Below are 14,098 nucleotides of genomic sequence, written 5' to 3'. Positions count from 1 at the left end.
TCAGACCAATATCCCTGATGAACATAGATGCAAAAATTCTCAAAATTTTGGGCAAATCACATACAAAAATAAATTATAAAGATAGTGCACCATGATCAAGAGGGGTTCATCCCAGGGTTGCAAGGTTGGTTCAACATACGGAAATCAATAAATGTAATACATTGCATCAATGGACATAAAGATAAGAATCATATGATTATTTCAATAGATGCAGAAAGAGCATTTGACAAAATAGAGCACCTCTTCATGTTCAAAACACTAGAAAAACTAGGGATAGTAGGAACATACTTCAAAATTGTAAAAGCTGTCAATGCTAATTCCAATGTGAGCATCATTCTAAATGGAGAAAATTTGAAAGCATTCCCTCTAAGAACTGGAACAAGACAGGGATGCCCTCTTTCACCACTTCCATTCAACACATTCTTAGAAACACTAGCCAGAGCAAGTAGACAGATGAAAGAACTTAGGAGTTGCAAAGAGGAAAAGAAGAACTCAAACTATCACTATTTGCTGAGGACATGATTCTGTATATAGGAGATCAAAAAAATTCCACCAGAAAATTCTAGAGCTAATAAATGAATTCAGCAAAGTGACTGGATATAAAATCAACACCCATAAATCAAATGCATTTCTATATATCAGTGATGAATCCTCTGAAAGAGAAATTAGGAAAACTACCCTATTCTCAATAGCCTAAAAACAAAATACTTGGCAATCAATCTTCCAAAAGAGGTGAAAGACCTCTATAATGAAAACTACAGAACACTAAAGAAAGTAATTGAAGAAGACCTTAGATGACAGAAATATCTCCTATATTCTTGGATAGGCAGAATTAATATTGTCAAAATGGTCATACTAACAAAACTGATATACAGATTTAATGCAATTCCTATTAAAATGCCAATGACATTCTTCATAGAACTAGAAAAGGCAATCATGTAATTCATTTGGAAAAGTAAGATACCAAGAATAGTGAAAGCAATCCTTAGCAAGAAGAGCGAGGCAAGACACATCACACTATCAGACCTTAAACTTTACTACAGAGTAATATTAACAAAAATGACATGCATTGGCACCAAATTAGACATGTAGACCAATGGTACAGAATAGAAGACACAGAGACAAACTCACATAAATACAGTTATTCCATACTAGACAAAGGTGCCAAAAACATACAATGGAGAAAAGAAAGCCTGTTCAACAAATAGTGCTGGGAAAACTGGAAATCCACATGTAACAAAATGAAATTAGACCTCTATCTCTTGCCCTGCACAAAACCCAATTCAAAGTAGATAAAAGTCTTAGGCACTAGAACAGAGACCCTGCACCTAATAGAATAAAATGTAGGCCCAAATCTTCATTATGTTGTTTCAGGACCTGACTTCCTTAACAAGTCTCCTCAAGCACAAGAAGTAAAATCAAGAATCAATGAATGGGATAGATTCAAACTAAAAAGCTTATTATCAGTAAAGGAGACAATCAATAATGTGAAGAGAGAGCCTACAGAATGGGAGAAAATCTTAACCACATGCACTTACATAGAGTACTAATCTCCAGGGTATATAAAGAACTCAAAGACTTACCAGGAAAAAAACAAATAGCCCAATAAATAAATGGGCCAAGGAACTGAACAGACAGTTCACAGAAGAAATACTATAGATCAACAAATATATGAAAAAATGTTCAACATCTCTAGCAATTAGAGAAATGCAAATCAAAACTACTCTAAGATTTCATCTCACTCCAGTCATAATGGCAATTATCAAGAATACAATGATAATTTTTGGCAAGGATAAGGGCAAAAAGGTACACTCACACATTGCTGATGGAACTGCAGATTGGTGCAACCACTCTGGAAAGCAGTATGGAAATTCCTTAGAAACTTGGAATGGAACCACCATTTGACTCAGTTATCCCACTCCTTGGTTTATACCCAAAGGACTTAAAATCAGCATACTACAGTGATGTACCCACATCAATGTTTATAGCAGTTCAATTCACAATAGCTAGATTGTGGAACCAACCTAGATGCCCTTCAACAGATGAATGGACAAAGAAAATGTGGTACATATATACAATGAAATATAACTCAGCCTTGAAGAAAAATGGAATTATGGCATTTGCAGGTAAATGGATGGAGCTAGAGAATATCATGCTAAGTAAAATAAACCAAATTTTAAAAACCAAAGTCCTAATATTTTCTGTGATAAGCGAAAGCTAATTCACAATATGGGGAGATAAGGAAGAATAGAGTTACTTTATATTAGGTAGAAGGAAGTGAAGGGAGGGGAAGGGTTATGAGGGTAGGAATGATAAGCAGATGCTCATCCATAAAGGGGGATAGGGAAGAATGAAGGAACTTTGGGTTGTGCAGAGGTTAATGAGGGGAGGGGAGTGACTGTGGGAATGGGAAGGACAGAGGAATGAGACATTCATTATTACCCTATATATGTGTATGATTACACTGCTGGTGTGACTCTACACCATGTTCAGGCAGAGGAAGGGGAAGCTGTGCTCAATATATTTACAATGTATCAAAATGCATTCTACTTCCGTGTATAACTAGTTAGAACAAATTTAAAAAAATAAATTTTAAAAAGAAAGATAATACACCATGATCAAGTGATTGTAATCACAGAGATGCAAGTTTGGTTCAACATATACAAATCAATAAATGTAATTCACCACATAAATAAGATTAAGGACAAGAATCATATGATCATCTCAGTAGGTGCAGAAAAAATTTCATAAATACAACAACCATTCATGTCAAAAAAATGAAGAATTTATGGATAAAAGGGACTTACATCAATATTATAAATGTAATATATGACAAACTCAAAGCCAATATCATACTAAATAGACAAAAGCAGATTTTCCTCTAAAATCAGGGACAAGGGCGTGCACTCTTACCCCTTCTGCTCAATATATTTCTCAACCTCTAGATAGAGCTATCAGGCAAGAGAAGAAAATTAAAGGGACACAAATCAGAAAAGAAGAAAAAAATACAATCAGAAAAGAAGTCAAACTATCACTATTTGGTGATCATCCTACGTGAAGAAGACAAAATAACCCTCCGGAAGACTTTTAGAACTGATGACTTTACTTAGCAAATTAGCAGGATTCAAGATCAACACTCACAAGTCAATAATTTTTCTATATTGCAATAGTGATTCAGTTGAAAAGGAAAGCAGCAAAACCATCCCTTTCATAATATCCTAAAAAAAAAAATCTGGGAATAAATCTAACCAAGGAATTGAAAAACTCTACAATGAAAACTATAGACTACTGAAGAAAGTAACTGAAAAATATCTCAGAATATTGAAAGACCTCCCATGTTCTTGGATAGGGAGAATTAATATTGTCAAAATTGATATACTACCAAAAGCAAAAAACACATTCAATGCAAGCCTCACCAAAGTACCAATGACATTCTTCACAGAACTAGAAAAATCAATCCTTAAATTCATTTGGTAGAATAAAAGACCTAGAATAATCAAAGCAATACTGAACATTTGGTAGAATAAAAGACCTAGAATAATCAAAGCAATACTGAACAAGAAAAGTGATGCAAGATGCATCCCAATATCCAGTCTCAAATTATACTGTAGAGCTATCATAACAAAAACAGCATGGTACTGGCATCAAAATAGACAAAATCAGCAATGGAATATAATAGAAGACACCAAGAAAATCCCAAATACTTACCACCCTCTGATACTTGAAAAAGGTGCCAAAATGTATGTTGGAGAAAGACAACATTTTTAATGAATGATACTAGGAAAACTGGATATACATTAGATCCCTATCTTTCACCCTGCACAAAAGTCAAATCAAAATCATCAAAGACTTCAGACTTAGATCAGAAAACATGCAATTATTAGAAGAAAACAGCATCAACAATCCATCATATAGTTACAGGCACTGACTTCCCCAACAAGAACTCTAAAGTTCAGGAAAAAAGAATCAATAAGTGAGATTCATCAGATTAAAAAGCTTCTCTACAGCAGCTGAAACTATTAGGAGAGTGAAGACAGAGCCTAGAGAATGGTAAAAAAAAAAAAATCTTTGGCAGCCACTTCAAAGGGGATTAATATCCAGAATATATAAAAGCTCAAAAAACTCAATACCAAAAAAACCCCAATTAACAAATTGCCAAATAATCAGAAATGTCTCAAAAGAAGAAATACAAATATCAAACCATATATAAAAAAAGTTCAGCATCTCTAGCAATCAAGAAAATGCAAATTGAAACTACACTAAGATTTTATCTCTCCCTAGTCAGAATGGCAATAATGAAGATGATGAACAATAATAAATGCTGATGAGGATGTATGGAGAAATGCATACTCTTACATTGCTGATGGGATTCCAAATTAGTATAACTGCTATGGAAAGCAGTATGGAGACTCCTATAAAAATGATGAGTAGAACAAACATATCACCCAACTACCCCATTCCTCAGTATTTATCCAACAGTACTAAAAGAATCATACTATAGTGATATGGCCACATTGATGTATTTAGCTGCACAATTCAAATAGCCAAATTATGAAATCAACCAAGATGCCCATCAACAGATAAATGGATCAATAAAATGTGGTATATATGCACAATGGCATCTTACTCAAACATGAAGAAGAATGAAATAATGACATTTGCTGGTAAATGAATGGAAATGGAGAAAACAATGCTAAGTTGAGCAAGCTACACTAAAAAAATCAAGTGCAAATGTTTTCTCTCATATGTAGACTAGAGAGTAAAATAAGGGAAAGAGCAGGGGATGGGATAGGACATCATAAAGAAATAAGATAGATTAATGAAGTAGAGAAGCAGGATGAGAGGGAGGGAGGAATGAAGGGAAGGTGGAATGAATTAACAATAGAAGGTTGTATACATACATAAATATACCAAAAAGAATTTCATCTGTATGTATAAAATAGCAATAAAAAAATGAAAAGATAAAGGAGTGAAAGGAAGATAAATAGAGGAGAGGAGAGGAATAGGAGAAAGTAGGAAGGAAGGGAAAGGCAAAGGGGTGATTGAAAACCTGCATGTATTTTTTTGTCAAAATGAATCCAACTACTATGTATAATTATAACGCTCTAATAAAAATAACAAAAAGAAAAGGATTATGGCAAACTTCTTGTTCTAAGCAATGAAAATAAAAAGGTATTAGAGCAAGATCATCAAAGAATTGAAACAAAAACACTGTCAACATAGAGCTCTCTATTCCGACAAAATATATTTCAAAAATGAAAGTGAAATAACGATATTTTCTGATGTTAGAAGCATGAGAGAGGAAGGAGGAAACATTAGATTATATAGAAGGAAATGAGGGGAGTATGAAAACTGGTGGAATGAGACAGACATCATTACCCTATGTACATGTTTGATTACATGAATGGTATGAATCTACATCATGTACAACCAGAGAAACGAAATGATGTACTCCATTTGTGTACAATGAATCAAAATGCAGTCTGTAAAAAATTTAAAAATAAATAAATAATTTTTTTTAAAAAGTGTGAAAAATTCACCACCAGCAGGTAAATGCTGTAAGAAAAGTGAAAGGAAGTTTTTCATAAAGAACAAAAGTAGATCTACACACAAATAAAGAAGATCACTGAAACTATATGGGTGAATATATGGTTCTTTTCTTATGATTTTTCTTTCTACAAAACACAATATACTGCTTGAACAAAAATAATAGTAACATAGTACGAGTTTTAATATAGATAAGAGCAAATCCTACAATAAAATCACACCATTATAAAGTTATAATAATATACTTCAATAGGTGTAACTTCACTTGAAATTACACTGTGATAAATATGAATACTATAACCTTACAAAAAAACACTATAATAACCAAATAATTTTATCTAATAAACCAAAAGATAAAACAAAATTAAAAAATACCTAAATAGGGAGTAGGGAAAATGTGAATTAAGAATTGGCAAGCAGGTACAAAACAAATAGCAAGAAGGGAGTTTTAAACTCAGCCATATTAATAAGTATATTAAATAAAAATTATGTAAGCATCCCAAACAAGAGACAGAGATTGTCAATTTGAATATAAAGGAAGATCCATCTCTGTGCCATCTACAAGAAAATAACTTTAAATTTAAGACACAAATAGTTTTAAGTAAACTAGTGAGTAGATAGACCACATCAGCACTAATCAAAATAAATCTAGAGGGGCTAATATTAGGAACAGATAAGCAGATTTGATTAGTTTTATAACTCTTAGAACCAGGTTATGTTACTCTTGTAACTTAGTTGTTCTTTTGCAAAGTTTTCTCTATTCTAGGTTATTTGAATTCCCATATGATTTATAATCACCATGACATTTTCTTTTTAAATACAAAGAATGTTATAAGATGTAAATGATTCAATTTCACCTCACAAGTTAGGATGGATAATGTCAAAAAGGCCAGAGAAAGTAAGTGCTGCTTGAACATACAGAGAAAAGGGAAACCTTGTAATCTATTGATGGGAATGTAGATTGTTGCATCCATTATGGAAAACAGTATGGGAATTCATATATTAAAAGTAAAGTGGTCATTTGACCCAAGAATTTCTCTTTTCATCTTTTTACTATATGCCCCAAGGAAATAAAACCGCCATCTCATGAAGACATCAGCACTCCCACAGCAAAGATTGAAAGGGCCCCCTAGAATTGTAGGAGAAGTGAGCCAATGTGATTACTATCCAAGGAAACCCAAGGAAACTTGGAGGTAAAGCCGAGGAATGCTGGGTATGTTCTAAAGGTCCCAAATCCTTATGGAATTCAAATCAGGAAAATTTATGGTTTAGTTATGAGGTATCCCCAACAGCTCATGTATAAGATAATGCAAGAAAGTTTAGAGGTGAAATGACTGGGTTATGAGAGCCTTAAACTAATCAGTATATTAATCCCCTGATAGGGATTAACTGGATGATAACTCTAGGCAGGGAGGGTGTGGCTGGAGGAGGTGGTCTCTGGGGCATGCTTTTAAGGTTTATATTTTGTCAGTGATAAGAGGAGCTCTCTCTCTCTCTGCTTCCTGGTGCCATGTCCTGAGCTGCTTTCCTCTGACATACCCTTCCACATTGGTGTTCTACCTTACCTCTGGTACAGAGCAATGGAGTCAGCTGTTTACAAACTGAAACCTCTGAAACCATGAGCCCCCAAGTAAACTTTTATTTACTAATTGTTATTGTCAGGTCTTTTGGTTATAACAATGAAAATGCTGACTAAAACAGGAAGACACAAAAAGAAATAGCAATGAGTCAATTTGGAATATCATAAACAGTTCTAATGTCAATTTTGATCTTATAGATATTGTATTTTATATTCAATCAATAGATGTTACCTTAGTATATTGCAGTCCTCAACCAAATTTACTATATTTCTTCATTAGCTGGAATCATTATTTCTATCTTTGCTTTCCTGGCATAAGTTTTCACTTTCTCCTCTTAGTCTCTTTTCTCCTTTGCATTACCTGCTCCTGCCTCAAATACCGTTTTCCCTCTTTTTATCTTAGTTTATATTATTTTATTCTATATTTCTCTGTTTTTACTTTGCCCATCTTTTCTCATCTTCCCTTTCAGCTGCTATATAGTTTAAAAGTAATATTACTATCTTGAGTACCTAATTTCTCAACCTATTCAAGAACATTACTGCAATTTTATACCAAATTAGAGGAACTTTGGAGAACATTTTCAATATTTTCCCCTAAGCTTTATTAGTAAATGGCTTTGCTCTGCAGTGATTGCAGTTGATAGGATTTAGTATCTTCTCACAAAGTGGTGCTTATATTGGTTATAACAGAGAATACATCGAATTGGAGCATTAATACTCAGATATTCACCCACCCTAGGAGACTTAAGATGAAGATGGTCACTAAATAATCCCTTGTATAAAAGTAGAAGAGATAATCATCTTAATAGATGGGTAAACATACAAGCGATATTAAAAATCAAGGGAAGAAACCACCCCAAATAGCCCACAACACTCCAACAACTAGCCCCATTATACCACAATGGAGGAAATATTGGAGAAAAAATTTATAATATTCATACTTTAAATGTTCAATGAACTAAAAGAAGATATAAAGAATGAACTAAAGAACAAAAGTCAGGAAGTAAAAGGTCATTTCAAGAAAGAGAGATTCTGAAAAAACCCCAAATTCTGGAAATGAAAGAGTCAAAAAAGCAAATTAAAATTTTCGTAGAAAGCATCATAAATAGATAGGAACACATAGAAAACAGGTTCACAGGCCTTGAAGACAAAGTGTATAATCTTTAACATATAACTGACAATAAAGAAAAGATGTTAAGACACCATGATCAGAATATTCAAGAAATCTGGGATAACATTAAGAGACCAAATCCAAGAATCACTGGCAAAGGAACACACATCTTTTTCAATGAAATAACATCAGAAAATTTCTCAAACATTAGGAGTGATATAGAAATCCAAATACAAGATCCACTCAAAGTGAATCGAAAACCTAAAAATTAGGCCAGAAACATTGCAACTGCAGAGGAATACATAGGCTCAACACTTCAACATATTGACACAGGGACCTACTTTTTTAACAAGACCTCTAAAGCTCAATAAATAAAATCAAGAATCAATAAGTGGGATGGCCATCAAAAGCTTCTGCACAGTAAAGGAAACAATTTAAGTGCTTAAAGAAGGAGCCTACAGAATGGGAGAGAAACTTTGCCAGTTATTCTTCTGACAGGGGATTAATATCTGGAATATAAGAACTCAAAAAACTTAACACAAAAATAAATAAATAAATAAATAACCAAACCACTAAATGGGCAAAAGAACTAAGTGGATATTTTCTCAAAAGAAGAAATATCAATGACCATCAAGTATATAAAAAACGTTCAACATCTCTGGCATTGAGGGAAATGCAAATCAAAACTACACTGAGATTTTATCCCACTCCAATTAGAATGGCAATAATCAACACTCAAAATATTAGTAAATGATGGAAGGTTGATGGGGGAAAGGTACCCTCATATACTGTTGATGGGACTGAAAATTAGAACAATCACTTTGGAAAGCAGATTGCTCAAAAAACTAGGAATGGATCCACCACATAACTGAAATATCCCATTCCTTCATATTTATCCAAAAGAACCACAATCAGCATACTATAGTAATACAGCCACATGAATGTTTGTAGCAGCACAATTCATGACAGGCAAGTTATAGAACCGGCCCATGTGCCCATCAACAGATGAATGGATAAAGAAAATGTGGTGTCTTTGGCTTGGTGGCTGGGCGGGTTGGGTGCCTGCAGCCTAGCTCCACAAGGCAGGCGGGTTGGGTGCTCGCCTGCTACCTCCACGATGCAGGCGGCCTGGCTCACCCACCAGCTTGCTCTGCGACTGCAACTGACCAGTGATGGCGCCGTCCTTGGTGCAGTGGTCAGGCGGGGTACAAACAGAGAAACAAGATGTATCCCATTTGTTTACAATAAAAATGAATTTAAAAAATGTGGTGTACATACACAAAATGAAGTCTTACTCAGCCATAAAGGAGAATGAAATTGGGGCTGAGGATATAGGTGGTGGATCACTTGCCTAGTACATGTGAGGCGCTGGGTTTGAGCCTTAGTACCACATAAAAATAAATAAATAAAATGAAGGTATTATGTCCATCAAAAATTAAAAAAAAAACTTTTATGCAGTCTAAAAAATGAAAAGCTAAATTTAAAAGTAATAAAAATTATATTATTAATAAAAAAATAAAAAAGCATGATATTATGGTATTTGCTGGTAAATTGATGAAACTAGAGAGCATCATGCCAATTAAAATAAGGCAGACTTAGGAAGTCTAGTGTCAAATATCTTGTCTCAAATGTGGAAGCTAGAGCCAAGTAAGGGGAAAAATAAAATAGAAGGGAGATCAGTGGATTAGAGGAAGAGTTATGGGGGTAAGGAAGAGGATCAGAAAAAGGAGGAATTGGGGAATGAAATTGAAGAAATTGTGCTATGTACATATACAAATATACCGCAGTGAATTTCACCTTCATGTATATCTATAAAGCACCAATCAAAAATAATAAAAAAAAACACTAATTTAGAGGAATAGAAACAGGTGGAGGGAGGAAGGAAAGGAAAGAGGAACTACTGAGGACTGAAATAGAGCAAATTACATTCCATGCATGTGTGATTGTGTCAAAATTAACCCCAACATGATATATAATCATAATGCATATTAGTATTTATTAAAACATTTTTTAAAGTACAAATCATTCTCATACTATGACAGATTTGAAAAATTCAGGATGCATGATTTTAGTTTCATCTTAAAATTCCAGGGAATTTAATGAGAGAGTTACTCCTAAAAAGTATTTTATGGCTGTGTGTATTGACTATTTTACTAGATTAGAATATTTTATATTAATTCTCTAAAACATTCTTCAAAATATCTCAGAATTGTTTAAAATAGAAATAAATCACACAAATTTAAACGTAAGTCCATCTTTGAATTATACTCTATTTTGTTTTATTAACCTAAATGGGTATGTAGTATCTAGCATATCATTTTCAGTTCATATATAAATCTAAGCAATGAAAAACAAGGATAAAGACATATTTATATACAATTATATTAGAATTAGACTGTAAACTGTCATTTCTGACCTTCATTCATTAGTGTGATTATTTCTAGCCATGTATTTACACAGTTATTGTCCTCCTGGAAACCATTATAAAGCATGGATTCTGTTTGGTTTCAAGTATTGCGTTCTGGTCAAGCATTATATATGAAATAGAATAATGGACATTTGACATGATTATCTTTTTATATCCTTCTAAGTTACTTTGGACCAAGGCAGAAAAACTCTCCACTGTTTATACTAGGAAAAAAATTAAATGTTCTGATTGACCATTATACTGAACTTTCTGACTCGGAGGTCTTGTAAAAGCGTTTCTGAAAGGGGGTAGAAATGTAATACTCCATATTCATAATGAACCCTTATGACGGTCTTGGCTATATGATAGCAAATTAGTATTTTAAAAATATTTAGGTATTTACTTACTATTTCCAGAAAATATGTTTAAAACTATTTTCTTCTTCCAATATGATCAATTGTAAGTGTTCAAAATATTTGTGCACTCAAGACAAGTAAATTTACAACAGATTTGGGCATGTTGTGGTGGTTTGAGTGATACTCTGAATGTTAAAAATATTTAATAATACCAATAAAGGAATCAGGTGCAATGGTACATGTTCTGTAAATCCCAGTGACTAGGGAGGCTAAGAGAGAAGGATCACAAGGTGGAGGCAAGCCTCAGCAACTTAGGGAGACCTTGCCTCAAAATAAAAAATAGAAAGGGCTGGAGGGGTAGTTCAGTGGTATAGTTCCTCAGGGTTCAATCTCAGTACTGGAAAAACAAAAAGAACAGAGGAATCAAGACTTGCTACAGAAACCATAAGCCAGTGTCAGGATATATGCAACTACAGGGTGCAAAAACCCTTTGCACTAATTAAAATATGAAGGACATTACGCCACATATTTTTTAGTGAGGCAATATCTCCTCCAAAGGGGCAGTAATCACTTATTGCAGTATAAAACTTATTTGATATTGCAATATTTTTGACCCTTTAATGGAGTACAGTACTCTAAAAAGATATATACAGTACTTTGTGGTATTAAAGTTTCAAGTTGTGGGGTAAGACAGTGGAATGAATCTGACATAACACTCTTACATACATATATGATTACATCACAGTGAATCTTCACATCACATTCAACCTCAAGATTAGGATTCTGATTATAATAAGTACTCCATGTTTGTACAAATATGTCAAAATAGACTATTTTAATTCTGCATGTCTATTGTCATGCAGAATTAAAAAGAACAAATAAAAATTTTAAAAATAATATGTAAATGGTCTTCTCAGGAGGGATACAGTAGAAAAAGTTGAGAACCTCTGTGTTATAAGATGGAAAATTCCGTTTTTGTAGAAGGAACAGGAACCAGAACATGTCTACATGAGTTTTTCTTTCTGTGAAATTTGGCAGTTTTTTTTTAGGGTGATTATCTTTATGGTTGCTCTGAGGTTGGCAAGGGGTGAAGGAAAGGAGTGGAATGAGAGGATCTTCAAGACTTAAGGTCTTGGAGAAATAATTTCCCCATCAACTATCTACCTCCACATCTTTCTCCACACCACTACACTGAACTAATTTGATTGACTATTTATAGTCACATGGAGTTTTTCAGTCTTCACCAAGTACAGGATTATAGAACTGACTGACATGAATTCCTAAAGGTAAGGTAAACAAAAACACCAAGAAAAACTCAGAGAAGAGCTTAGAAAATTCTGTAGTGCAATGTCAATGTCAAAGACATTGTTAAATTATTTATTTATGAAGAACCATTCTCTAAGTATTATTGTCATAGGCTTATTTTATTTGCTCAAAATTGAACAAAGAAGCAATAGTTGACCATTTGGGTTGTTTATTAATGAGTGAGCCCATCTTAAAAAATATTCTTACTCTGATGTAGCTGTGGACTTGACTCAAAATGACTACTCCATGTAAAAAGCTCCTTGGTGCCATAGTTTCTGATCCTCATATTGCATTACCACACAGAATAAATTAGATTTTAAATATACATTAGAAGAAATAGGACAAGGCACACTCATTCTTTTTCCTTTCATAGCATATTAATGATGAGCTGGCAATGTAATACGTAACACGACAGCAAACAGACTTTAAAGAAGTGTTTTCAAATGTACTTCAACAGCATTCACCGTTACTTCAGGGAAATGACAATTGTTGGGTGGACTGAAAATGATTTAAAAATATTGTAGTGCAAAGTCTAACATAAGTGATAACTGATAATTGTGTTTTTGTAGAAAAAATAGCTTAATGCAAGCTTAGTATATTCCTGATTGCTTAGGATAGGTTTATCCAGAGTAATATGAAGCTGTAATAATCTTCCCCCTGGTCCCCCAGTTCTAGAAATTTTCCTTCTTATTCACGCTTCCACCATAAGTGAAGAGGGGCACAAAAATGAAAAATACAATTTCATCCACTGTAGTACTTATTTAAAACTCCTCCTAAAAGGCTACTTTAAAACAATAACTAAGCAGAAGCTGTGAATGTTTACACATTTTCCTTTATCATGGACTTCTAAAAACTTTCTGTGTCCTGGATTTAGTTGGTATAAGCATATTTTTACTCCATGTTTCTTATGGGAAAACATTTAGAAACATATTTCTAATCAAAATACAAATATATAGGTATCATATTAGTGACAACACATTTGCAAAAGATCAAAGCACATAGAACAGTGGCTTTAACAGCTATATAGAATATTAGATTACAATAAAGAAGTGTTTTTCTTTCATTATGCATGACCTAGACATTTAATTTTTAATAAAAATACTGTAAATGGTCGGGTGCAGTGGTGCACAATGTAATCCCAGCTGCTCCGGAGGCTGAGGCAGGAGCCTCACTTTGTGAACTCACTGATTGTGAGTTCAAAGTCAGCCTCAGTAAAAGTGAGGCACTAGGCAATTCAATGAGAACCTGTCTCTAAATAAAACATACAAAATAGGGCTGGGAATGTGACTCAGTGCTCAAGTGCCTGAGTTCAATCCCCAGTAACCCCACAAAAAAAAAATAAAATCAACTGTCAACACTTAAAACAATGTCACATTGTTGTATTAATAATGTGGATTTTACTAGTGTAGGTGCTTTCACAGACTAAATTGTTTTCACAAAGTACAGAAATCATTCAGGCCATTGGAATGGCAACCTACTTCAGTGTATTAATGATTCCTTCTTGCTTTAGGTAATATGAAAATGCAGCTCAATAGCCCATACATCAAAATAGCATTATACCAAGCAACAACCTATTCAGAAACAAATATTGCAACCTCAATGCAAACCTGTTGTTTCTTGTGATATTTTGCCCTAATTAACACATAGTGCAAATTCCATCAGATAGCTTTTTCTTTACATGCACTTAATTTTCTGACTTTAATTTCAGTAGTCCTATTGTATTTTCTAATTTCTCCATGGGATTATCTTTATGCCTCAGCAATGGAAGTAACAGGCTTATTTAACTGTCACTG

Source organism: Sciurus carolinensis, chromosome X (assembly GCF_902686445.1).
Source record: "Sciurus carolinensis chromosome X, mSciCar1.2, whole genome shotgun sequence".
NCBI classification, from domain to species: Eukaryota; Metazoa; Chordata; class Mammalia; order Rodentia; family Sciuridae; genus Sciurus; species Sciurus carolinensis.
This window is presented reverse-complemented; position numbering follows the sequence as displayed.